The 25557-nt window shown below is 47.7% G+C and overlaps 1 protein-coding gene across 2 annotated transcripts in view; it reads left to right on the forward strand.

Moving 5' to 3' along the window:
* The window catches only part of TSPAN18 (tetraspanin 18), a 218586-nt gene that overhangs the window by 130099 nt on the left and 62930 nt on the right, over positions 1–25557 (forward strand). For both annotated transcript variants that reach the window (XM_074274810.1, XM_074274811.1), the window contains exon 3: positions 13678–13796. The gene's annotated coding sequence lies outside the window, so the exon portion shown is untranslated. The remainder of the gene's footprint in view (positions 1–13677; positions 13797–25557) is intronic.

A 25557-nucleotide genomic window follows, 5' to 3' on the forward strand; every position in this document is an offset into this window, starting at 1 on the left:
CTTTAGAAGGTGGCTTCTTGCAAACCCTAAAGCTACAGAAATGGCGAATGTGGTTCTGTTCTGCTTTTGGGGGCCCTCCTCATTCCTGCAACCACAGGGCTTGGCACAGAGTAAATGCTTAGGAGCATGGCTCTCCTGCTCTCTCCTCTGTCTGTCTCTCTCTCTCTCTCTCTCACTTATATCACTAGCTTTCTATCATTTATCTTACCTCTTTCTATCATCTGTCCCTCCATATATCTGTCTCTGGGTGTGTGTGTCTCCCTCTCGCTCACTGTCTGCCTATCTCTGTCACTGTATCTCTCCTTATCCCTTCTCTCTTCTCTCTCTCATCTATAGCTCTCTATCTAGCATCTACCTCTTTCTCATCTGTCTCTTTTTATCTACCTATTTCCTATCTCTCTTACCTATTTACATTTCTCTCTAGATTTCTGTCATCTACTTATTTCTCTCTCTCCATCTGTGTGTGTCTCTATCTTTCTCTTCTCCTTATCTCTTTCTGTCTCTGTTTATCTTTATCTCTATCTCTCTATCTCACTGTCTCTCTGTCTGTCTCTTTCTCTGTGCGTATCTCTGTCTGTGTCTGAGTCTGTTTCTCTGTCTCCCTCCTCCTCCTCCTCCTGCTCCTCCTCCTCCTCCTCTTTCTTCTTCTCTCTTCCTCCTCCTCCTCCTTCTTCTCTTCCTTCTTCTCTTCTTCCTACTCCTCCTTTTTCTCCTTCTTCTCCTCCTCCTCCTCTTCCTCCTCCTCTTCCTCCTCCTCCTCTTCCTCCTCTTCCTCTCCTCCTCCTCTTCCTCCTCCTCCTCTCCTCTTCCTCCTCTCCTCCTCCTCCTCCTCCTCTCCTCTTCCTCCTCTCCCTCTCCTCCTTCTCTCCTCTTCCTCCTTCTTCCCTTCTTCTTCTTCTCTCTCTTTTTCTCTCTATCTCTCTTTCTCTCTCCTTCCCTCCCTCCCTCCCTTCCCCATCCCTGAAAATTTCATATAGTGGAAGTAAGTCAAGAATCAGAAAACCTTGATTCTAATTTTATCTCTGGTATTTACTGCCTGTGTGAGCTTATTAAGTAATTCAGTCTCCTGGACCTCAGTTTCCTCATCTGTAAAATGAGCGGGTTAGCCTCCCCGGCCTCTGGGATCTCCCAGTTCTACCCCTGCAGTATCCTGTGAGCAGGGAAAATCTGTGCCAGCTTCAGTTGGTTTAAGTAAGCTCCTCTCTGGGAGCAGCGGGGACTGCTGAGAGTCCCGACTAACAGTCCAAGTGTTCGGGGAGCCTCTCATTTCCAACCATCTTCCTCCTTGGGATTAAAAGCACGAGCAGCTCCCCCGCTGGCCTCTTCAAGAACCTGGCAGGGTCAGTTCAGCCCTGTGGCTTTCTTGGGGAATTGGATACGCTCACTGAAGTAATTTTCTGCCTCTGGGTGGAGTGGGCCCTGAAACATTTCCTTTTAAAGCTGAGCCTGCTCGGGTTATAGACGAACGAAGAGCAAGCTCACTGCTCAGCTATGGAAGGTGTTCCTGGGCCAAGTCGGCCTCAAGCTCCCCACAAATGAGGAGCTAGGAAAAAACCAGCTCCCACAGAGGAGCTCTGGTCCCTTTGCAAGTATGTGGGAACGGTCACGGGGAAGGGGAGGCGGATTCTGTTCCCATGGCGTAGAGAGCCCCTCGGGTTATATACATTACACAGTCCAGAGTGTGATCGGATCTCATCGGCCCACGATTTGTACCGGACCTGGTGGCCATCCACGTCACTGCACCAAATTATTGACTCTGACCTACTCATTTTATAGACACGGAAACTGGACCCCAGAGTTGAGCTGACTCGTCCAGAGTCTCACAGATGGCAAGTCAGTGAAAGAGTTTGGATTTGAATTAAAGTCTTCTGACTCCAAATCTTGCCCCTCTTTCTAACGTACCAAAATCTTTTATTTGACAAATAGGGAAACCGAGGCACACAAGGTGAACACACTTTGTTGTTGTAAGCACACAAGTGGCTTACAATAAGGTCACCATGATAGAGAATGAAAAGCTATAGGATCTGACATCTCAAGCTGCTCAGGACTTTGGCGATCCTAATAAATTGTTACCATGATAATAATTCGGTAATTGTTGTTAATTAATAACATTGCCATTGTGCTTTCGGGTTTACAAAGCATTTCGTTTATTTGTCTCATTCGTTCATTTTATGGAGGCTTGAGAGCTAGAGAGAGGAAGCTGTCTTGCCCAGACTCACGCTGAGGGACCCTGGGAAAGCCGAGATTAGAACTCAGGTTCCCGTGAGTCCGTGTCCTCATCAGACCAGGATGTGCTCTGTGTGCCTGTGTATGAGCTTATGCACGTGTTTAGGAGGAGGGGAGGAGAGGCAGGAAGGGGAGGGGGAGTTTATCTCCTCTGAACCTTTCACCATATATAGTCTTAGAGCGGATCCAGCAGAGGAAGGCCCCGGCCAGCCCAGTGGAAACAAATCCAAAATAAACCCAGGCGTGGCCGCTCTTCCCTTCCCTTGCCCACCTTGAGGAATGCTCTTCCCCTTCGCTGAGTACTTGGCAAGCCCCTCAGTCCGCTGACCACAAAAGGCTTCAGTCTGAAGCTGTGAAACCTTGAGGCTGGCGCCGAGCCACAGGACTTCAGCGGATGAAAACACCGAGAGGAGTGAGAGCTTTCTGCCGGGAAAGATTTCTCTGTGTTCCTGGGGAGCAGCCTCCAGAGCTCCAGGCCCCTGCAAAAGGGGCTGCCTCCCCCTCTAGGAGCCCGGGTCTTCCTTGCACGCTGACCTCCGGCTTCAGCTTCTGCCGAAGGACTCCCCTCCCCATCCACCGAGAGCCTGGGCAATTCCTGTCCCACCCCTCCCTGCCAAGCTTATCTTTATGTTTGTGTATAAATGCATATGCCATATACCTGGGTATAAACAGATATCTATAATGTGTACATTATGTGCCCATGCTCAACTATACACCTATACAATTCTACACATTGTATAACTATGTCTTAACATATATTCGTAGGGATGTAGGCATCTTATATCCATCTAAATATATGCATTGTATGCCTATGTGTAAATCTACCTATATAATGTACACAGTGTGTACCCATGTCCAAATATACACTTACATCAATGTATTCATTGTATACCCATATAAATATACACCTATGGAAAGGTACACCTCATATACTCATATGTAAATATACACCTATGGAAAGGTATACCTCATATGCCCATATGTAAATATACATCTATGTAAAGGTACACCTCATATACCCATATGTAAATATACACCTATGTAAAGGTATACCTCATATACCCATATGTAAATATACATCTATGGAAAGGTACACCTCATATACCCATATGTAAATATACACCTATGTAAAGGTATACCTCATATACCCATATGTAAATATACATCTATGGAAAGGTACACCTCATATACCCATATGTAAATATACACCTATGTAAAGGTATACCTCATATACCCATATGTAAATATACACCTATGGAAAGGTATACCTCATATACCCATATGTAAATATACATCTATGTAAAGGTACACCTCATATACCCATATGTAAATATACACCTATGTAAAGGTACACCTCATATACCCATATGTAAATATACACCTATGTAAAGGTATACCTCATATACCCATATGTAAATATACATCTATGGAAAGGTATACCTCATATACCCATATGTAAATATACATCTATGTAAAGGTACACCTCATATACCCATATGTAAATATACACCTATGTAAAGGTATACCTCATATACCCATATGTAAATATACATCTATGGAAAGGTACACCTCATATACCTATATGTAAACATATACTTATGCAATATATACATTGTGTACCCATGTACAAATATACATTTACATAAATATATACATTATATGTCTACATGTAAATATATGCCTATGTAAATGTATACATTGTATACATATACACACCTGTATAAATACATGCATTGTATAGCTATGTGCAAATATATATCTATATAATGTATATGTTATATAATATGTATATTTATTATATATCAACAAATATACTTATATAAATGTATACATTGTCTACCTATATACATGTATGCATTGTGTATTTATATATCAATATATACCCATATAAATGTATGCATTGCATCCTTATATGTAAATCTGTACCTATATAATGTATATATTGTGTACCCATGTGCACGCATACGCCTATATAAATGTATACATTGTGTACTTCTATATAAGCACGGTTATCCCCTCCACATCACAGAAGAGTATCTGCTGTTTATTTGGGATGTGTCACGCAGATATCTATAGGGATACTTGACTAATATTTCTATGTCTCAATTTGCTCATCTATGAAATGGGGATATGGGAATTCCCCCAGTACCTACCTCACAGGGCTCTTGTGAGGATCATTTGAGGATTTATTTTTTAAGCTTTTAAGCTTTGATGACTCCCAAGAATTGACTCGATGTGAGCAGAAACAGGAGTGGCGTGACTTCTTCTCAGGGCAGGACATAGGAGCAGACTCTACCTCAGTTTAGGGATAATGGTCCCAAGTTTGGGAAAGCCTTCAAAAGGTCCGAGGCAGAGAGTTTAGATTTTGTCCTGCGGACAGCGGGGAGCCACTGAAGGCTCTTGAGGAGAGACAGAACGTGCTGAAAACCATGCTTTAGGAAGATGGATAGAAGCTGCCAGGTGCAGGATGGATTGCTTCAGGCTCACACATGGCTCTTCTCCAACCCTCCCATCCCCCCCCTTGGGACAACAGGTAGGATTTTGTGGGGGTTAGGCAGGATGGGTAATGACATTTGTTCTTGACCTGCCTACCTCGGCTGGGTGACCTCTCATCTGGAAAGTGTTTGCACTAGTTCTGGAAAGTGATTATTTTTCACATCCCAAGCAGGATCCCACCAGATGTGTAAGGTGCTCCCGAGAGGGTCCAGCGGACATTTTAGAGAGGGCCTTTGTCTTTCAGGCTCCCCAGAAGGAGAATTACTGAACACTCTGGCCCCTTTCTAGGCTCAGCTCAGAGGCAGGCCCTCCCAAAAATCTCCCCTCATCGCCCAGTTTCTAGCACTCCCTCCCTGCATCCGCTCCCGCCAAAATGCCTCATACTTATTTTGTATGCCTGTCGCAGTGTGCCTTCTCCTCCCCGGCGTGAGCTTCTCGAGGGCCGGGATGCTTTTATTTGTGACTTTGTATCCCCAGTTGCTGGGGGATCTTGCAGAGAAGGTGGGGTGTGAAGCGAGCTTTGAAGGGAACGAGAGCCAGTGGTGAGCCCGGAGCTGTCTTGGGGACGGTCTGTGCAAAGACAGATGGAGGGAGCGCTGTGCTCGAGCACCGGCAGGAGGGCTGACTGGCTGGGACAGAAAGTGACAATGGGAATGATGTAGAGGAAGGCTGCAAAGGGAGGCTTGGTCCTGGGTGAGGAGGGTTTTTCCTGTCTGATGGAAGGCTCAGTTTGGGATCCTAAAGGGAGGCCCCTGAGCACAGCTTAATGTAAACAACAGGGGAGGGGGGAGACAAAAAACCTGAGTTCTACCACTTAGCAGTTGTGTAAACAGGTCTAAGTAACTTCTTCCTTCCAAGCCTCAGTTTCCTCAACTGTACAGTGGGGAGATTCATATTTTTACTCCCTACTTTGGCTTTACTGAGCTGGTAAGTACAATGTACCTTATAACAACAAAGCTTACTTAACCTTTCATAAAATCATTGACCTAGAGCTGGGAGAGACTTTTGGAGTCAACAGATCCCTTCGTTTTACAGATGAGGAAACTGAGGCATAGAAAAATAAATTGATTTACCCAGTGTCACAAAGTCAGTACATGTCTGGGGCAGGATTCAAACCCAGCACTTCCTAACTCCAAACCTTGGGCTCAGTCTACTACCGCCTTGCCTTTCAATTGAGTTCAATCCAACAAGCATTTACTGGGAGGCAGTGAGGCCAAGTAGGAGCTTGCTTCTTCAGCCTGGGCTCAAGTTCCACCCTGATGATGCGAGCTTGGACAAGTCACGTGACTAGTTGAACCATCTCATAATTCCTTGATGATTTTTTTTTTCTTTTGTTCTTTCCCAGCTACATGTCAAGGCCCTTGATGGTTTAAACCTGAGTAGGGCTGGTAGAGATGTGCATATGGGATCCCTCTCCAACTTTTACAGCCCAGGGAATATTTCTTTCTAAGACCATTTCTCCTGGCACTCACCCAGTCAGTGAGCTGACTTTTTCATAAATCTGTGTATAACATAACTAATCTGTACGATAAGAACATATCGTATCCAAAAATATGTTATGATTCTGAAGAAGAAAATGTTTAGTGAAGGCTAGCATATGCCTAGGAGGGGCTCTAAAGGACTCGCAAGAAACAGAATGAGGATGAAGCTACACCTTCCGGGAGAGCGGTGAAGATGTGAGAGATGGCAGGCCGCTCCGTTGGCCCCGAAGCCTTCTGACCCCCCTCGGCTCCTTGGAGCTCTAGCCGAGGAAGGGACGTCAGACCCAGCCATCCGGGGACTGCCGCGGTGGGACATCACGGTCGGCCGCAGCAGCAGGACCAAAACCCAGCAGCACCCAAGGGACCGGGAGATCCAGGCAAGGTCAAGGCGTCCTGCTGTTGACCATGGTTGAAAGTGAAAAGAAGGTCTAGGAGCCAGAAGGCTGACAAGAAAACCGACGCCTCAGAGATCAAGAAGGAAAGGAAAGGATTTAGTTGGAGTCATGAAGAAGAGCACTCACCAGCTCTTCACATGTCTAGGGCTTCATTCCTCATCTGGAAAAGGGGATAATATTAGCCCCCACCTCTCAAAGTTGTCATGAGAAATGAGGTAACATAGCCCCCTCAGCATGCTCCTGCCGTGTGGTAGGGAGATGTCGCGTAACTAGAACGATGAGGGATGTCAGGACGACCTTCTCATTTGACATCTGGGCCATCGGAGGCCAAGGGAGTTTGAGACACTTGTTCAAGATCACAAAGGCAGTGACGGAGTCTAGGATTTGAATTCAGGTCCTCTGACCCTTCACTCCCGAGCTGTTTCCGATACGCCATTCCAACATGGAGCCAAGAGCAGTTCCTACGTTGGAGGAGGGCGTGGGTGTCTGTCTCTGCCGAGAATGAACATCTCCCCTACAAGGAAACCAGAGGAGAGGAAGGAGCCACAATGCAAATTTGCACCATAAAGCACCCAACGGGAGCCCGAGCCAGCTAGAATTCATATTAGAAAGCCCATCTGGGGGACTGGGGGCCAGGAGAAGATGGACCTCCTCGGGTGCTGCTGGGAATCTCCCCTCAACTGGAAAAGTGGACCCCGGAGATTAATGGGAGACGGGGGAAAGAGGGTTTGGGTATTTTGTTTTGAAAGAAAGAAAAATTGCCTTCAGTTTTACCTGTTCTCTGGAAAGCCTGGCTAATTAGCAAACACTTGGCAATAAAATCTTTTGCTTCAGTGTAATTGCAAACTAATTACCTGGTATGGTATGTGTATTAATCGTGTTGATTAATAATGCCCAGGTTATAATTAAGCATCTGCTTGGTGAGCAAGCGAGTCCAGAGGCGCCGACATAGACTCGCCGCGACCCGTGAAGAGAGTTAATGTCTGTGTGTCTGTTTAGGGAGAGGTCAGTCCAACGAGTGGACCTGTGTACAGCAGTAAACCAGGGCCCCGCATCTGTAGGTTATATTTCTTCTCTACCTCAGAAAAGGCTTTTGGCTGATATCCATGTCTTTTTTAAATTTTTGCTTCCTCAGCCATCCTTGAAATGGGGAGATGTAGAAAATCTGGAGGGTCTTAAGAGTTATAGTTATGTCCACCAGGGGGTCATTCTGGGATGCCCTTTGGAATGCTGGGTAGAGTGCTAGCCGGGGACTCATTGGAGCATAAACTTAGAGATAGGTAGGTTTTCATTTGAAAGAGAAGTTAAGTGACCTCCGATGTCACCCAGTTAGTAAATGGAAGTGTGGGATTTGAACTCAGGGGCCGTGACTCTGAATTTCATTCAGTCTATACCTGCTAGGATGGTTTTACACAGGGGAGCCAGACTGAAGAGTCAAACTTGTCCTATTCCAGGAATTTTATTCACTCCGAGTGTTTCCTAGCCTGGATGTGCAAGAATCCTGTGGAGGAGGATGCGACAGGAAGGCTACTTTTATTTAGAACTTCCTGTTCCTTGGCCTTGACTTCTCGCTAGCCTGTGTCTGACCCTGTCTGTCTGTGAGGACCAAAAGTTGGTGATTCAGCACAGCCTCGGATTGGGGCTGGAAGGGACCCAATGGGCTCGTCCTCGGTGAGGGGTGGCCAGTGGGCAGCTGGGGGCTGCCTGCAGCTGCCGATCTGCCTCTAGCACTGCTTGCATCCAGGCCATGTGGTGAGAGGGGCAGCTGGCATTCAAGTTTTCAATAATAAGTAAGTATTTATTTCCTTGCCCAAAATAATAATGAATGGAAAATAGGGTTATTGGATTTAGAATCAGAAGGCGTCTCAGGAGTGTCGCTAGCTCAACATTTCTTTGTATAGATGAGAAAAAGCCAAGGGCCAGAGGGAGGGGAAATGACTTATCTCAGATGGTGTTGTGAGTAAGAGATTTGGGCTTAGTGTACTGGCTGCAAATGCAGGGATTCCCCTTCCGGGCTTTGGGACTTTGCCGATTTGTGGCTGGCATTTCAGTAGTGCCAGGCGGGAGGAAGAAGGCCCCCAGCTCTGCCCTTGTGCCCTTGGAAGGATAACCTATGATTTCCCAAGCCCAAAGCTTGTGGCTAGTCCAGCCAGGAGCTGCCCGACCCCTCCACGGGCTCCCCCAGCAGTCACCCGAAGGAGCCTGGCTCAGCCACGCACCTACCCCAAGCTCTGGACTCCTGGGCCAACGGCACGGGCCTTGTGGTCCGAGCTCAGAAGCCGCCCGAGCCTCCCTCCTTCAGCTCCCTACTGTGGCGACTGGCAGGGCGTCAGTGCTGAGGGAGCGTACGTGGCCATCTGCCCCGGAGCCGGGCGTGGGAGCCCTAAGGTCCCGCCCGAGTCTCGCTTTGTCACCAGGGGTTTGGTGCTCTTCCTTCTGTGGCCTACTTTTGCTTTTGCCTTTCCTGTCCTCCTCCTTCTTTTCCCTTTCCTCTTCCTTTTTCTTCCTCTCTCTCCTCTTTTGACTTCCCTTCCTTCTCTTCCTGTTTCCCCCCTGCTCCACCTCTATTCTCCGCTTCCCTCCTGCTCACCCTCCTTTCCTCTTCCTCTCCCCTCCCTTTTCTTCTTCTCCCTCTCCCTCTTCTCCCTCTCCCTCTTCTCCCTTTCCCTACTCCCTTTCCTCCTTCTTTCCCCCATTTTGACTTTCTTCCTCCTCCTCTTCTTCTTCCTCCTCCCTCCATCTTCCTCTTCTTTTCCCTGTTCCGTCTCTTTTCTCTCCTCCTGCTCCTTTTTCTCTTTCCCCTCATCTCCCTACTCCTTTTCCCTCTCCCCTGCCTTCCATGCCTCCTTTTCCTCCTCTCCCTTTTTTCCTCCCACTCTCTCCATTCTGAATGCTGCCCAAAACCAACTTCTGGGCCAAGCTGCATATCCAGCGAAGGGCTGGCTTATTGGGAGTTGATTCCTTTTTTTGTTGTTGTTATTTTGCTACTTAATCACTGGCATTTCTTACAAAAAAAAAAAAATCTGTTTTTGGCCTTGGTTTGACTTGGATTTGTGAGACTCCCTTATAAAATCCCAAGAATAATGAAAATAAAATACTATCCCATGTTTCTCCAGCCTGTCAATCACGAGAGCTCTGCAAGGTATGCTATAGCAAGTAGAAACTCGGGGAGGGGCTCTCAAGTCCAAGGTATAAAGCGGCAGCCCTTGTGGGAACAAGAGGGCCAGAAAACGGAGGGCAGAGATGTTCTGTAGGTTCTAGCTTCTCTGGGGCTGCAGGAGTAGGTTGTGTGTTATAAATGGAATAGAAGGGGCAGCTAGTTAACGTAGTGGAAAGAGCATGGACCCTGACTGAGTTCAGCCTCAGACACGAAACACTTCCTGGCTGTGTGACCCAGGGCAAGTCACTTAACCCCAATTGCCTCAGCAAACAGATAAATGGAATAGAATCAGAAGTGGTGTTACAGGCTGAGTTTGGTTGTATTTGTTGTTTTTGTTGTTGTTTTGTTTTATTTTATCTATTTATTATTTGCAAGGCAATCAGGGCTAAGTGACTTGCCCAGGGTCACACAGCTAGTGTCAAGTATCTGAAACTGCATTTGAGGTCCTTTGATGCTGCATCCCCTGTAGGGGCTATGCGTTTGAATCCTGACTTGCTACCTAATACTTATGTGACCTGGAACCTTCCTTTTCCTTCACTGGACCTCTGAAGGAGATGGGCTGGGAGATACCCAAGGTCCCTTCCCACATCTGGCAGTCTATGTTCTAGGTTCCTTCCATCTCCACCATTCCAAGGTCTCTTTCAGCCATGTAATTCACGTTTCAGTGTTCTGAGTTCTCTTCCAATTTCAATTTTTTTTTTGTTCTAAGGTCCTTTCTAGCATTAACATTCAAGTTCTAATATTTTGGGTTCTAAGTTCCTTCCCAGTGGTGACATGTGTTCTAAGGTTCCACCTAGTTGTGAAATATGTTCTAAGGTTTCTTCAAGCTTGGAGCTTCCCTTCACTCCGTGCTAAGCATTATTAATGTATATAAATAATATATATTATATGTAAATATATAAAATAACATTATTTTGCAAGTGGAAAACAACAGATGACTTGAATTTAGCTCATCTACATCAAATTAATTATTTGAGGAACTTTACGTTACTGCCCAAGTGGGCAAAGGCGAGCATCCAGGAGATGGAACAGAGAGACTTAGATATGACTTGCCCAGGATCACATGGCTCATAAGTACCTCAAGCGGGATTTGAACTTGAATCTCCCTAGCTGCAAGTGCAGCACTTGGTCCACTGTGAGCTTGCAAGGGCCGGTCTAGATAGGAGAAGAAGATCCTTCCCGGGAGCTGTCCACAGCTATGAAATGCTAGGATTGGTCCAGCCCAGCGCTTGCCCCATTCCCCATACAGAAAAAGATGGGGAGCAAGTCACTTAGTCCTAGGTTGGAACAAGAAAACTGGATTTCATTCTCAACTCTGGTACTTCTTTGTGTGACCCCTGGCAAGTCACTCAGTCTTAGCGCTTCCTCAGTTTCCCCCTCCTTAAAATGGGGGGAATAATCTGTATCCTGCTTACCACAGAGAATTGTGAGGAGAAAGCACTTTGTACAGTTAAATCTCTCCAGGAATAGAAGTCATATTTCAGGCAGATCATTTCTTCATCAAGGCTTTAGCTGAGGCACCTAAAGTTTGTTTTTGGAGGAAGAGTGTTGTTGGTTTTTTTAAAAGGCCAGCTCCTTTCCAGTATGGATAGAGCCACAAGACCTCCCCCACTTCCCCTCTCTCAGTGTCTGGGGGTGGGAGTGACTTCTTGAGTTCGTTCAGAGCCAAAAGGCATAATGAGATGAAAGAGTGCCAAGGAAAACACGGGCAGAATGTCAGGGGACAATGCCAGGGCTTCGGAGCTGAGGCGGAGGCTGAGGAGGAGATTCCTGATGAGAGTGCCCGGGGCTTTATGACCACAGGGTGCCCAGGCCGAGCCTTGACTCGGGCCATGACCGGCTAATCAGGTCTGGGCTCGTGGGCTGCGAGGCTGGAATATCCCTCATCCCAACTGTCCTGGTTCTTGGCGGGACCTCCAGCTTCCCTTTCCCCCTTGGGGAGAGAAATGTGGCTGGTGGGCCAGGCAGTATAACAGGTGCCCACGAGATCCTGCCTGGCGAATTTCGGTGACTAGAGATTCATTCATTGCTCTGTGTGGGGCACCGCGGTAGGTGCCAGGGAGGCAAAGACAAAAACCAAACTCTCCCATCCTGTCAGGATTTACATTGGATATAGGGGGAAGATGGAGATATATATATATATATATCCTGATAGAGGTCAGCCTTCTATCTGTCATGTTCAACCACATCAATATCACACACACACAAAGTAATACTGATGTGGTTGAACATGACAGATCGAAGGCTGGCTTCTATCGGGATCAGGAAGATGGAGTTCAGCTTACCTCAGACACAGACTGACTGGGTGACCTTGGTCACATCACTGAACTGCTCAATGATCCGAGGAGTTCTCTAAGGTGCCGACAGAGACAGATATAGACAGACAGAGACAGAGAAACAGAGACACAGAGATGGAGAGGGAGAGAAGAGAGACAGACAGAGACAGAGATAGAGAAACAGAGACACAGAGATGGAGAGGGAGAGAAGAGAGACAGACAGAGACAGAGATAGAGAAACAGACACAGAGATGGAGAGGGAGAGAAGAGAGACAGACAGAGACAGAGATAGAGAAACAGAGACACAGAGATGGAGAGGGAGAGAAGAGAGACAGACAGAGACAGAGATAGAGAAACAGACACAGAGATGGAGAGGGAGAGAAGAGAGACAGACATGGGGAGAGAGAAGAGAGAAACACGGAGAGACAGAGAAAGACAGACAGAGACAGAGAAACAGAGACACAGAGATGGAGAGGGAGAGAAGAGAGACAGAGACACAGAGAGACAGAGAAAGACAGATAGAGACAGACAAGACACAGAGACAGACAGACAATGAGGAAGAAAAGGAGGGAAGGAGAGAGACTCAGAGACAGAGGCAGAGCAGAGAAAGCACTAGCACTGAGAGGGACGTGACAGCTGTAAGTCACGGTGGTGTGAACACCGCCTCAGCGTTTATTACTTAACTCTGTGTAGTCATTTATTTATTTATTTATTTTGCTCTTTGGGAGAACAAGCCTGAAATCACACTTCTCGGGGGGATGAGCTGGGAGCTGGAAGAGACACTTCCCCCAATCTGCCCAACAGGATCCTCATTCCGTGCCGTCTGGCGTGACATTAGCGCCCGCCAGCTTGGGCACGCTGATCACATTTGCATTTTGCTGGCTAGTAGAACAAGTACTTGCCTGACTGGGGCTGGCTTCTTCCCTGCAGGGATCGGAGCCCAGGAGGGAGAAGGGAGGAGGAGGAGGAGAAGTTCCAGGCACCCGGTGCCCGGCTTCTTGGAGGGTCAGTGGGAAGCTGGGCCTTGTCTTTTTGACCCGGTGCCGCTGGGTCCAGCAGCAGCTTCTCCCCCTGGTGAGATAGGATACTGAGCATAGAGGGGAAGGAGCGGGATTGAACGGAGAACCAGGACGTGGGCAGAAACGGGGCAGCTGAAGTGGATGGGGTGACGGCGAGCCAGCGAAATGAGCAAGAGTCAGAGATCCACCAAGCGTTTCTGTTCCAGAGTTGGAAATCATCTCATTCCTCCTAGACCTAAGCAAGTTATCTCCGCTCCACAGAACCCGGGCTGTTCTTGCTCGCCCAGCCTTTGGCCAAACACCTTGAAGGAACGTGGATTCACCCCTAGCAGAGACAGCCCATCCGCTTTGAGATTGTCCCAACTGCGATGTTTTTCTCTTCCTCAAGCAGGGCCTTTGGTTCTTTTCTCTGGAGCCAAGCTAATCTTTGGGGGTGATGTTCCGATATCTATAGCTACAAGGTTCCCTCCCACTGCTTTCTTGCTTCCCACCCAACATCACGAATTATCCTAGTCTGGCACAGACTTCAGGGTCAGCGGAAAGGACTGGGAAACCCCCGGATTGGGTTGGGGGTCCTATTTACAACGTAGAAGGATTGTTAATGGCTGTGCTCGTGCCCAACAGGTGACATTGCTTTGGATGGGAATCGGTGGAGTCGGAGGTCCTGACTGATACAAGCATAGCCCGGAACTGAACTTCTGGGAGAGAGCTCGGTGACCCGGAGCCCTTCATTGGCTGTGGAGGTAAGAAAAAGAGATTCAACCTGACTCTTGTGTGACTTGACTGGTAAAAGTGCTCGAGTTTTGTCCAGAGACCTTATACCAGACCCGTAAATCTGGCGCCGTCCCACAGGGACACTGCACACGAAGAGACTGCACACTCATCCATTGCAGACCTTATGGGATCCCCAGACCCAAAGCGGGAAGGAGCCCGGACCCAGCCCAACCCACTACTTCATTTTACACATAAGGAACTGAGCATCCAGCAAGGGATCCATTGAATTAGTCTTTGTAATTGTTCTTTTTCTTACGTCACTCTTCCTACTCAGACACTCCCTTGCACCCTACCGAAACCTCTTTTAGAATAAGAAAGTACAAGGAAGAAAAGTTACCACGCTAACCACATATGCCTTTTTCTGTTCCTATGAGACCACCACGTCTCTGCTGAAAGGTGGGACGCCTCCTCCTCATCAGGTCACCGAAGTTATGATTAAATACAAAATTGTTCAGGGATCTGAAGTCTTTGGGGCTGGTTTTTCTTTATATATCACATTATAATTTTGTATTACATTATTATAATTAATATTATTATATTATAATATTTGCTGAGTTGGTTCTGAGTCAGTTCATCGAAATCTTCCCAAGTTTCTCAGAATTGTTCTTGCCGTGCGATAATGCTTTGGGTTGTTTTAAATGGTGTGTTCTTTTTCATTGATCAGTGGTTTAAGTTGTGTCTGACTCTTTGCAATCTCCTTGGGGTTTTCTTGGCAGAGATACTAGATTGGTTGGCCATTTTCTTCTCCATCTCATTGGATAGATGAAGAGACTGAGGCTAACAGGATTAAATGACTTACCCAGGATCACACAACCACTAAGAGTCTGAGGCTGGATTTGAACTCACGAAGATGAATCCTTCGGACTCTAGTTCTACCCACTGGTTCTCCTAGCTGCTTAGATGAGATACATCTTTGAAATGAGATTTAATTTACAAAAGCTAAGTGTTACCTTTTAGAAGGACATAGCATCATATATTTCTTACCATGTTGAATGGATCTTGGATTACATGCGATCATCTAGGGGAGGGAGTGAAGGGAAGGGAAGAAAAATTGGAACACAAGGTTTTTCAAGTCAGTGTTGAAAAATTATCCTTGCATATATTTTGACAATAAAAAAAACTTCAATTAAAAAAAGAAATACATAATATCTGTTGCGTTAAGCCATAGACATCCACACCATGTTTCCAGTTGTAATTAAAAAAAGAAATACATAATATCTGTGGTGTTAAGCCATAGACATCCCTGCCATGTTTCCAGTTGTGGGCCACTTTGATCCGCCTCTAAACAGAGTGGGACTGTTCTCTCCTTCTCTCTCTCCATACTGTGTTGGATGGGTTCTAGATATTGGTTAGGATCATGAAGATTTTTACAAGATCAGAGACTTGAAACTGGCAAGTACTTTAGAGGCCATCTGGTCTGACTCCCTCGTATTGCAGATAAGGAAACTGAGGCAGAGGGAGGTGATTTGGCCAAGGTGACACAATTATTAAGTGGCAAAGTCAAGATCTGGACCCAGGTCCTCTAAATCTAATGCTTGGCACCTGTTTGTGCTGGGACTGGCATGTTACAGGACCTAGCACAGCCCTTCAAGGCTCATTGCCCTGCAAGGAGGAGCAACCAGCTTGTGTGAATGAAAGGAAGCTTGACCTGGAGTAAGGAGCCTTGGGCTAACATCCCATCCTCGCTCCTTACTTCTTCTGGGAACTTTAACAAGTTGTTCATTCTCTTTGAGCCTCAGTTTCTCCACCTGCAATACTTCCACTTGTGAGTCAATTTTGATCTGTCTCGAAACAGTGTGAACGTCTCCCCATTTAGGGAAATACTGAGTGGATGGGTCCTAGCTATTGGCTCCCTCAGTATTGTGAAGATTCACACCCTTACAGGTTCAAATGATCAAAGGAGTAGAGGATCTAGGGATCCTCTTATAGGATCAAAGATTTAGAGCTGGAAAGTACCTTAGAGAATTTTAATTACCAAGGCCAATCCCAATCCTGGGATCCCATTTCAGCATTTTACCAGCTGTGGCAAGTCAGTTAAGCATGCTAAATCTTTGGTTCCTTCTTTTGTCAGTCAGTCAGTCAGCACTTATTAAGCTCCTTCTATATTCCAGTCAGGGCAGCTAGGGCAGCTCCCTAAGTGCATAGTCCCAGGTCTGGAGTCAGGAAGACTCACATTCTTGAGTTCAAATCTGGCCTCGGGCACTTACTGAGCACGTCACTTCACCCTGTGTGCCTCAGTTTCCTCATCTGTCAAATGAGCAGGAGAAGAAAATGGCAAACACTCCAGGATCTTTGCCAAGAAAACCCCAGATGGGACATGAAGAGTTGGACACAACTGAAATGCCTGAATGTGCCCGGCATGGAGCTTAGTGCTGGGGATACGAAGAAGGCAAAAGACGGTCCCCTTCATTAAGGAACTCCCAGTTTGAGGAGGGAAATAACATGCAAAGAAATAGCAAGTCCAGGCCATAAGATATGAAAGAAATCGCTGAATTAGGTGATCTCCAAGATCCTGGTTGCCTTTAAACATCCTGTTCTATCCCAGGTCTGAAATCCACAGGAAAATGGCAGATAGAAGGTCATTGGGATTCATCTTAGACAGCAGGGAAGGCTGGCTGGGTCCCAGCCCCCTGGGGGGGGGGTATCACACATCCTGCATCTCCATTACCTCAGCTCCTCCCCCAGTGGGCATAGAGCAGCCATTCATCCTCCTGGCATTAATAAAGAAGCTCTCGTGCCCACCCATATGCCATTTAGGGGCCAGCCTCTGTTTGTCGGCTGAGATCCTCTGGCACTAGCCACCATTGGGCTGCGACAGGAGGCATCCATCGGGAGGGGCTCACGGGTGCCAGCTGGAGCTCCGAGGAGAACTTGGCCCCCTTCTCCCCTTTGTTCCTCATCCCTCTTCCCAGACTCGTTCATTCCAGGCCATCGGAGGATCCCTGAACTCAAAAGTTAGGAGGGCCCCTGAGATTATCCAGTCCCACTACTTCATTTTACACATATGGAACCTGTGACCCAAAGAATCACATGGGAGACGAGTGACAGAGGGTACATTTGAACTCAGCCCCTTTGACCTCCAACCTGGCAGTTTCTCCTCTGTATGAGATTGCCTCGGTCGTGCTTAAAAGCCTCCCTTTCGTGTCTTGCCGTCCTGGGCGCGTGATCTGGGGCCCAGCACCGTGCTCTGGATGAGTTACTCTGGCCTATAAAACCAGTCCTCACATCAGCGCTCGTGAGCGGGTCAGCCCGGATCCGGAGCTTGGGAGTTACACCAAAGTTTGTAGAGGAAACCCGGCTTTCCTTTCTGGCCAGATTTTTACCCCGGACAGGAGGGCTCTGGAGGCCCATTTCCTTCTTAGCTCAAGGCCCCATTTCACTGCCTGACTGATTTGTGTCCTGAAGGGAGCCTGGGGATTTTTACTTTTTATTTTTGGAAAGACGGTGGAGCCGAGAGGTAACATCTGCTGATCTGGCAACATCTGCCCCCGTGACTTCCTCCCTCCTCACACCAGAATCCCCCCACCCCTAGTTTCCAACACCCTTCCTGGATAATGAAGGCATGGCAGGGCCCTGTAGCAGCAGGCAGAAGCCAGCTGCTGCCAGCCCTGCAGAGGCCAGATTCAGCTGGCTGGACGAGCATCCCCATCCTCACAGCCAGCTCTGAACCAAGCTTACCCCTGCCTCCATTGCACAGAATCCCCAGTCTAGACCTGGAAGTTACCTCAGGGGCCTCCAGATCAACTCCCTTATTTAACAGGTGAGAAAACCGAGGCCCAAGGACATAGCCAAGCTTATATTAGCACCAAGAGGAGATACGGTCTTGTGAGAAGTACAGCATTCTTTTCACTGGAAGGACCTCTATAATTCTGCTCTCTTACAGCCCCCCACTTTAAATCTGAGGACGCTGGGACCCGAAAAGAGACTTCCCTAAACCACGTAGCTAGCAAATGACAGCCGAGATTCCTACTCGAGCCTGGAGCCTCCAAACTCGGTTCTCTTTCTACTGAAAAGGTCTTTAGCGTCCGTTCTAGTCCAGCCCCTCAACTGACATGTGGGAATCTGAGGCCCCTGGGAGCTCAGCGGCGCTCAGCGGCCTATTGCTGGAGGGGACTTCGGGGGCCGTCTAGTCTCACTGCCTCATGTCACGGAGGAGGTAACTGAGATTAAACGATGAGCCCAAAGTCATACACACACAGAGGGGCAGGGGAGGAGCTGAGGTTTTCTCACTCCACATCACTTCATGGATAAGCATTAATTAAGCACTTACTATTTGCCAGGTGCTGGGGCTACCCAGGCCAAAATAAAACAGCCCCTGCCCTCAAGAGCTTGACCCTCTTTATAATCTTAAGTGAGATCACGTGTGAAAAGTGCTTTGCAGACTTTAATGTGCTGCGCTAGTATTAAACTGCATTATCATTATATATGAGGGCAGCTAATCACATGTAAAGTGCTTTGCAGACCTTAATGTGCTGTTCTGGCATTAAACTATTATCATTATATATGAGGGAAGCTTGGTGACTCTGTGGAGAAAGCACGGGGCTGAGCGTCCAGAAGCTCTGAGTTCCAATCTGCCTTCAAACACGTAGTAGCTGTGTGACCCTGGATAAGTCACTTCTCCCTATTTACCGAGATCTTTTCATCTGTAAAATGAGCCAGAGAAGGGAATGGCAAATCCCTCCGCTGTGGCCAAGGAAACCCCAAATGAGGTTACAAAAGAGTTGGACGCGACTGAACAACAGCAAAAATTATATATAAATGCTACCTAGCATTATTATATCAGGGAGAGATTGCAGGAACATCGATAGATATATGCAATATCACCCCCCCAAAATGCCAAGTATTTATATTTGTATTGCACAATTACAATGTATATACATATATATATGTGTATATATATATATATGTATGTATATATATATATAATATGTAACTGAATTGTGCATTGTGTCTGTGTTGCACAATACAATGGAATGAAAAGTCTGTTGTACAAGTCCGATCTAAATTATGGTGTAGAACTACAGTGTCGTTGGAAGACGAGGATGGACTGCTCGTGTAAGTGGACACTGGAAATGAGCCTTGGAAAGAAAGATTCTAAGAGATGGGGCCGGACTTACAAAGCCCTTTCCCTCATTGGGCAACCCAAACCTTGTCCCCATTTTACAGTGAGGCTGAACTTGTCCAGGGCCTCGTAGCTAGAAAATGGGGAGCATGGCCCAGAACGCAGGGCTCCCTGTTCCAGGTGTTCTCTGTCTTCTCCATGGCCAGAGGCAGGAGTAAGAGTGAGCTGAAGCAGGCAAGGGGCAGGTCGCTGTCCTAGCACTGGACAAAGGTTTCTGTGAGAGAGCCCCCGAGTTCAGCATCTAAACGATCTGCCAGAAGAAAGACCGGGGAAGCAGCGGCGGGATCCGTGGCAAATGTTTCCAATAAGATCTCTGGGTGTAATCACATGTATCACTGTTTCCCCTGCACTGTTCATGTTCCCTTCATTTCCCCGCTCGTAAAAACGTTGACATCAGCAGAGCGGCTGCTGTGGGGGTTTACCCGTGCTGGGGAAGGGGGGGACTGGGGGTGGTCTGGGGCTAGGGAAAGGCTGCCTCCCGAGTGCAAAATGCTTCCAGACTGCCGAGCGGCCCAGGATTCAGAAAGAAGCCTTAAACCATCATCTTGTTTTACAGAGAGGGGAACTAAGGGATTCAATTCGTCCGGCCGGTAGTGGCCAAGCTGGAACAGGAAGCCGGACCGGCACCCTGGGAAAACAGTCAGAATTAACAGAAACTCCCATTTCTCTAGTGTTCTAGAGTTTGTGAAGAACTTCCCTCAAAAGAGCCCTGTGGAGGTTAAAGATTGTGCTCACCGTTTTACTGATGACAAGTGACGGGACCGAGCCCGAAGTGAAAGGCAGTGTGGGGGTTTCAGGTGGAGGGAGGCACCAGGAGTTGGGGGGAATCAGGAACATCTTCTGGGAGAGTTTGGCCTTCGAGCGGAGCCTTGCTGAATCCTGAGGGGGCTCTTGGAGGTATTCTTTGTGCCTTCAGAGAGCCAGGGCCCAGTGACAGCTAGCAGCCCAGCACCCCCTTTATCTGGTTGGGATTTCATCATACCCGGCTCTGTTGAGCTCACCTAGAAGTGCTGTCCAAGTCCCAGCCACCCCCGCCATCATCCCGTTGTGAAGGCAGATGGAACGGGCGTGTCCCTCCAAGAAGGAAGTAGTGTGGGGCATTGGAGAGAGGGAAGATGAGCCAGGCAGCATGGCATTGCCTCAAGGGAATAGAAGCTTCAAGTGAGAGGAACTGAGTCCAAACCCAACCCTGCCCTGACAAGCTCTGCAACCCCGGGTCAGTCACTTAGCTTTTCAAGTCACCAGTTTCCTCATCTGTAAAATGGGGACAGTGCACATACTTTTTACTTCAGTAGTTTGTCATGAGAAAAGTGAGTTCGGAGATTGGGGTTCTAGTGCTGGCTCTGTCAGGTTGTCTAATCTCTAGCAAGTCACCTGATTTCTGCAGTCCTCAGTTTTTCCATCCTGATATTCTATGTTCTAAAGACCTTCCCAGTTCTAACATTCCAGGCCTTACCTAGAACTGTTCCAGAAACCACCTAGTGCAATATCTTCATTTTACAGATGAGGAAACCAAGACAATTAAAGATGAAGTGATTTGCAAATAAATGGTGGACTTGGGATTTGGACCCAGGACTTTTTGAGACCAAGTCCAACGTTATATCCATCATACCATGCTGTCTGTCTTTCTTCAAAGGTCATTTCTCATTCTGCTGTTCTGTGTTCTAAGTTCTTTTTAGCTCTGACATTCTCTGTTCCAAGGTCCCTTCCACGTCCGACTGTTCATATGTGGGATATTGTGTTCAACTTTGGGTACCACATTTTAGGAGAAAAGTTGGCAAGCTGATGAATACCCAGGGAGGGGCAGCCAGTATGGGAAAGGTGGATTCACATCAGGGACTTTTGAGGAAGCTGAAGATACTTAATCTGGAGGGAAAAAAGGAGGCAGGAAGAGAAAGATGGCTACCTTCAGCTAGAGGAAGAGCTGGCAAGTGAAAAATGTAATGGGCTTGTTCAGGGTCTTCAGAGCACAGAGCCAGAAGCCATGGGCATAAGTGGCAATGGGTACAAAGTTCACAGGATTTGTAAAGTTGAGGTTTTATGTCACAATGAAACTTCCTCACAGTCTGAGCTGGTGGTCCAGAGTTCCCCCTCCTCAAAGGTCCTCAAGCAGAGGCTGATCACTGGGAGTTTCTTTTGGAGATAGTTTAGTGGCTCGTTGAGGTCTCTTCCAACTCTGAAGTTCTCTGATTCCATGTTCGAAGGTCCTTTCGAGCTTAGTCATCTCGTATTTTATTTTGTGTTTCTGTACTTTATGTTTAATGGTCCCTTCCCTTTCTGTCGTTCTTTGTTCTAAGGTTTTTTTTCCTTGTGCTCCATTCTGAGTTGATTGTTTTGTTCTAGGTCCATTTCCTCTTATTCTGCGACCCCAGGCTAGTCAGTCCTGCTAGAATTGTATGTGAAAGTGAGGCTGGAAGCCACATTCTACCAAGTGTTTTGAAGGTTCCCTGGGTAGGAGACAGGGGAAGGGACTGTGAACCCTGATGGACAAGCTTCTGGCAGGTTGAACTAGAGATGGCAGGGTTCGCTTAGCCTGAAACAGGAGGGAGCGAGCAAGGCCGTGGCTTTGGAGAGTTATTGCTACTGGAATGAAAGATTGTCGTCCACTTCGGCACTAGGTATGAGTGGAAGCTGGCTGCCTCCCCTTGGCTCAGTTGCTCATGTGCTCTAGGGAAGACCCTTGCGCACTAACCAGCCCCTAAATACATTTAGAGCCAATGCTTGCTTGCAAAATGCACCTCTGGGAAACTCGCCCCACTCAGGGGAACAGAAGTTCATATGTTGCCCTACCTGTCCCTTTCACCATGATCCTACCTGTCCCCTTCCCAATGACCTTACCTGTCCCCTTCATAATGACCTTACCTGTCCCCTTCCCAATGACCTTACCTGTCCCTTTCACCATGGTCCTACCTGTCCCCTTCACAATGACCTTACCTGTCCCCTTCACAATGACCTTACCTGTCCCCTTCCCAATGACCCTACCTGTCCCCTTCACCATGACCCTACCTGTCCCCTTCACCATGATCCTACCTGTCCCCTTCACAATGACCTTACCTGTCCCCTTCACAATGACCTTACCTGTCCCCTTCACCATGATCCTACCTGTCCCCTTCACCATGATCCTACCTGTCCCCTTCACCATGACCTTACCTGTCCCCTTCACCATGACCTTACCTGTCCCCTTCACCATGACCCTACATGTCCCCTTCACCATGACCCTACCTGTCCCCTTCACCATGATCCTACCTGTCCCCTTCACAATGACCTTACCTGTCCCCTTCACAATGACCTTACCTGTCCCCTTCACAATGACCTTACCTGTCCCCTTCACCATGATCCTACCTGTCCCCTTCACCATGATCCTACCTGTCCCCTTCACCATGACCCTACCTGTCCCCTTCACCATGACCCTACCTGTGCCCTTCACAAGGAGCTCAGTCTCCCACAAATGAAACAAGAATTGTTGGATTCTGTCCTTGCTTTATGGTGACCCGTCTCCACAGCAGAATCCAGAGAGTGATTCTCTGAGCATCTCCAAAGGCAAAGCCGTATTTGCAGTCTGCTCACATCCCAAGAAAGCTGCCCAGAAGAGGATTCGAGTCCTCTGCTGTCAGCCGGGCTGTCTGCCCGGGCCAGCCCTGGCCACGGCACGGTCCGCTAATTGCTGGCGGTCAGGTGTTTGGTAGACTTTGCAGCCTCTGAAGGCTCTTGATGGGGTCTGTGACATGAATACTGCTGCTAAGGTCCCCCAGTGGTTGCCTAATGACATGGGGATCCATCATTCAAAGTGTAAATAATGATTTGCATGATTAGTTTATACTAGAGTTCTTGTGGGTCACCCTGTGCTGGATCCCGGGAGTGAGTCAGAGCTGATGGAAATGTGTAGGGATGTGGTGTGTGTGTGTGTGTGTGTGTGTGTGTGTGTGTGTGTGTGTGTGTGTGTGTGTGTGTGTGTGTTTGTAAGAGAAACAGAGACAGAGGGACAGAAACAGAGAAAGAATGAGAGAGAGACAGACAGAGAAAGAAAGGGAAGGAGGGAGAAATAAAATGAGAAGGGGAGAGGGAGGGAAAGGGAAAGAGAGAGAGGAAGAGACAAAGAAAGAAACAAAGACAGAGAAAGAGAATGAGAGAATGAAAGAGAGAGGGAGGGAGAGGGGGAAGGAAAGAAGGAGAGGGAGAATGAGAAAGGGAGAGGGAAGTAAGGGGGAGAGAGAGAGAGAGAAAGAGGCAGTCAGAGATAATGACAGAAAGACAAAGGGAGGACAGAGAGAACAAGAGAGAGACAGTCAGAGACAGAGAGAGGGACGGAGGGAGAGAAGGAGAGACAGAGAAAGACAAGGAGGGAGGGAGAGGGATAGTGAGAAGGGGAAGGGGAAGGAAAGGGGGAGAAGAGAAAGAGACAAAGAGAGACAGAGAGAACAGAGACAGAGAGAGACAGAGAGAGAGACAGAGAGAACAGAGACAGAGAGAGATAGACACAGAGACAAAGAGAGGGGGAGGATGAGCACAGTGGGGGCCCTCCTGGGGGGGTCTGGTATGCACTCAGTTTATGTGCCCAGCCTATGGACCAATGGAATGTCCAGGAGCTGGAGTGGAATGAATGGCCCTCTGGGCTGTCTTTAACCTCAGTCAGTGCGAATTGGTGTTGGAGACACCTTGGTGTGAATAGAACCTTTTCTCCTGGTAAGTGGGCAGGGAGTGTTTTGGTTTGGTTTAGTGTGTGATTGTTTGTGGATGTTATTTTGGGGGGTTTTGATTGTTTTTCTGAGCTAAGGCTCTATGGGCAGCTAGGTGGCTCAGTGGATAGAACACTGGCCCTGGAATCAAGGGGATCTGGATTCAAAACCAACCTCAGATACTCATTAGCCGTGTATCTCTAAGCAAGTCTCTTGACCCCAATTGCTACCAAAAACAAGCAAAAAACCAAAACTCCAAAATCATGTCTCTGGGCTCAGAGGCTCTGGGTTCAAATTGCACTCCTGAGGCTTACTCTCTATATCACCAGAGGCAAAACAAAATCTTTGTGGCTTTAGATTTCTGATCTGAAAAATGAGGGGTGCAAACTCTGTGGCCTCCAAGATCCTTTCCTATTTGAAATCTATGGTAATCACAGGTAGTCACCCTGCAAAGTAGTTATTGTCACCGTTCTGCAAAGGAGGAAACTGAGGCGAAGTTAAGTGACTAGTCTCAGAGGCATTTTTGAACACAGATCTTTCTTACTCCAGGTCCTCTCCTCCTCTTTATCCTCCTCCTCCTCCTTCTTCTCAGTTGGGGTTAAGTGACTTGCCCAGGGCCACACAGTTAAGTGTCAAATGTCTGAGGCTGGTTTTGAACTCAGCTCCTCTTAACTCCAAGCTCAATGTTTTATCCACTGCACCCCCTTAGCTGTCCCAAAACTCAGGGTTCTTGACTCGGGATTACAGGGGCCCAGATTTAGGCTTTTGATTACAACTCCCTATTTTATGGATAAGGAAAACTGATTCTAGAGTGAGTGAGTTATTTGTCTGGTTCTGGGGCAGGATTTCAGCCCAGGACTCCTGCTGGCAGGCCCAGCATCCTCTTTGCTAGAGACTCCCCACCTCTACGCCCATCCCTGCTCTCCTAGAAAGTCTGAAGGGTCTTAGTGTGGAAGCGGCTTAGTTCTGATTGGCCCAGAGGGCAGAGTAAAGATGATGGAGCTAGAAAAATCAGAGAGAGATGTGACTCCGCCCAGTGAAAACGGTTCTAAGAATTATTGCTGTTCAGTCATTTCAGTCGTGTCCAAGTTTTTGTGACCCTATCTGGCAAGAAAAGTCATAAAGAGCTGAACGCAATTAAGAAGACTGGACAATAACAGCCATAGCAATGACAAAGGTACCAGAGTGCTTTGCCATTTCCCTCTCCAGCTCATTTTACAGATGAGAAAACTGAGGCAAACTGAGTTAAGTGACTTGCCTAGGGTCACACAGCTAATAAGTATCTGAAACTAGATTTGAACTCAGGGCTTCCTGACTCTAGGCCCAGAACTCTTTCCACTGCTCCATCCAGCCGCTCAGCTCTGAGAGCTAGAATGGCCCAAAGGGGAAGGGGTGGTCTTGGGAAATAGCCACTTGCCACTCCTGGGTGGTCTTCTCCACTTCTGAGAGGCTCCCCCAGCTTGAGCTTTTGAGATTTTCTTACCACACCGGCTGTCAGATCTCCTCTTGTACCAGCTGCCCGGGGCAGGGCGGGGGGGAGGGAAGGCACCTTGAGAAGAGCTGCCGACCTAGAGGGATCCCTGAACTTCCGCAGAGCAATCTGTCTGGCTTCTGCTACCCAAAGCCAGATTCGGGCACGAAGGTGGGATGCACTCCTCCGGGAGCTTTGGGCCAAGAGCTCTCAATACTTTCCAGTGGCTGGGGGCAGGTACGTGACAAATACTCGGAGAATTAAATTGAATTGATGTCATTGCAGTAAGTGAATCATGCTTGGATCTGGGAAATAGTCATTTGGAGCTTTTAAGCAATGAGACAATTTTCAGAAGGCCGGTCCAGGAGCCATGTATAGTATGGACTGGAGCCAGGGATAGACTGGAGAGGCTCCTTCTCTCTCTCTCTCTCTCTCTCTCTCTCTCTCTCTCTCTCTCTCTC

This window comes from Sminthopsis crassicaudata, chromosome 6 (assembly GCF_048593235.1).
Source record: "Sminthopsis crassicaudata isolate SCR6 chromosome 6, ASM4859323v1, whole genome shotgun sequence".
Taxonomy (NCBI): Eukaryota; Metazoa; Chordata; class Mammalia; order Dasyuromorphia; family Dasyuridae; genus Sminthopsis; species Sminthopsis crassicaudata.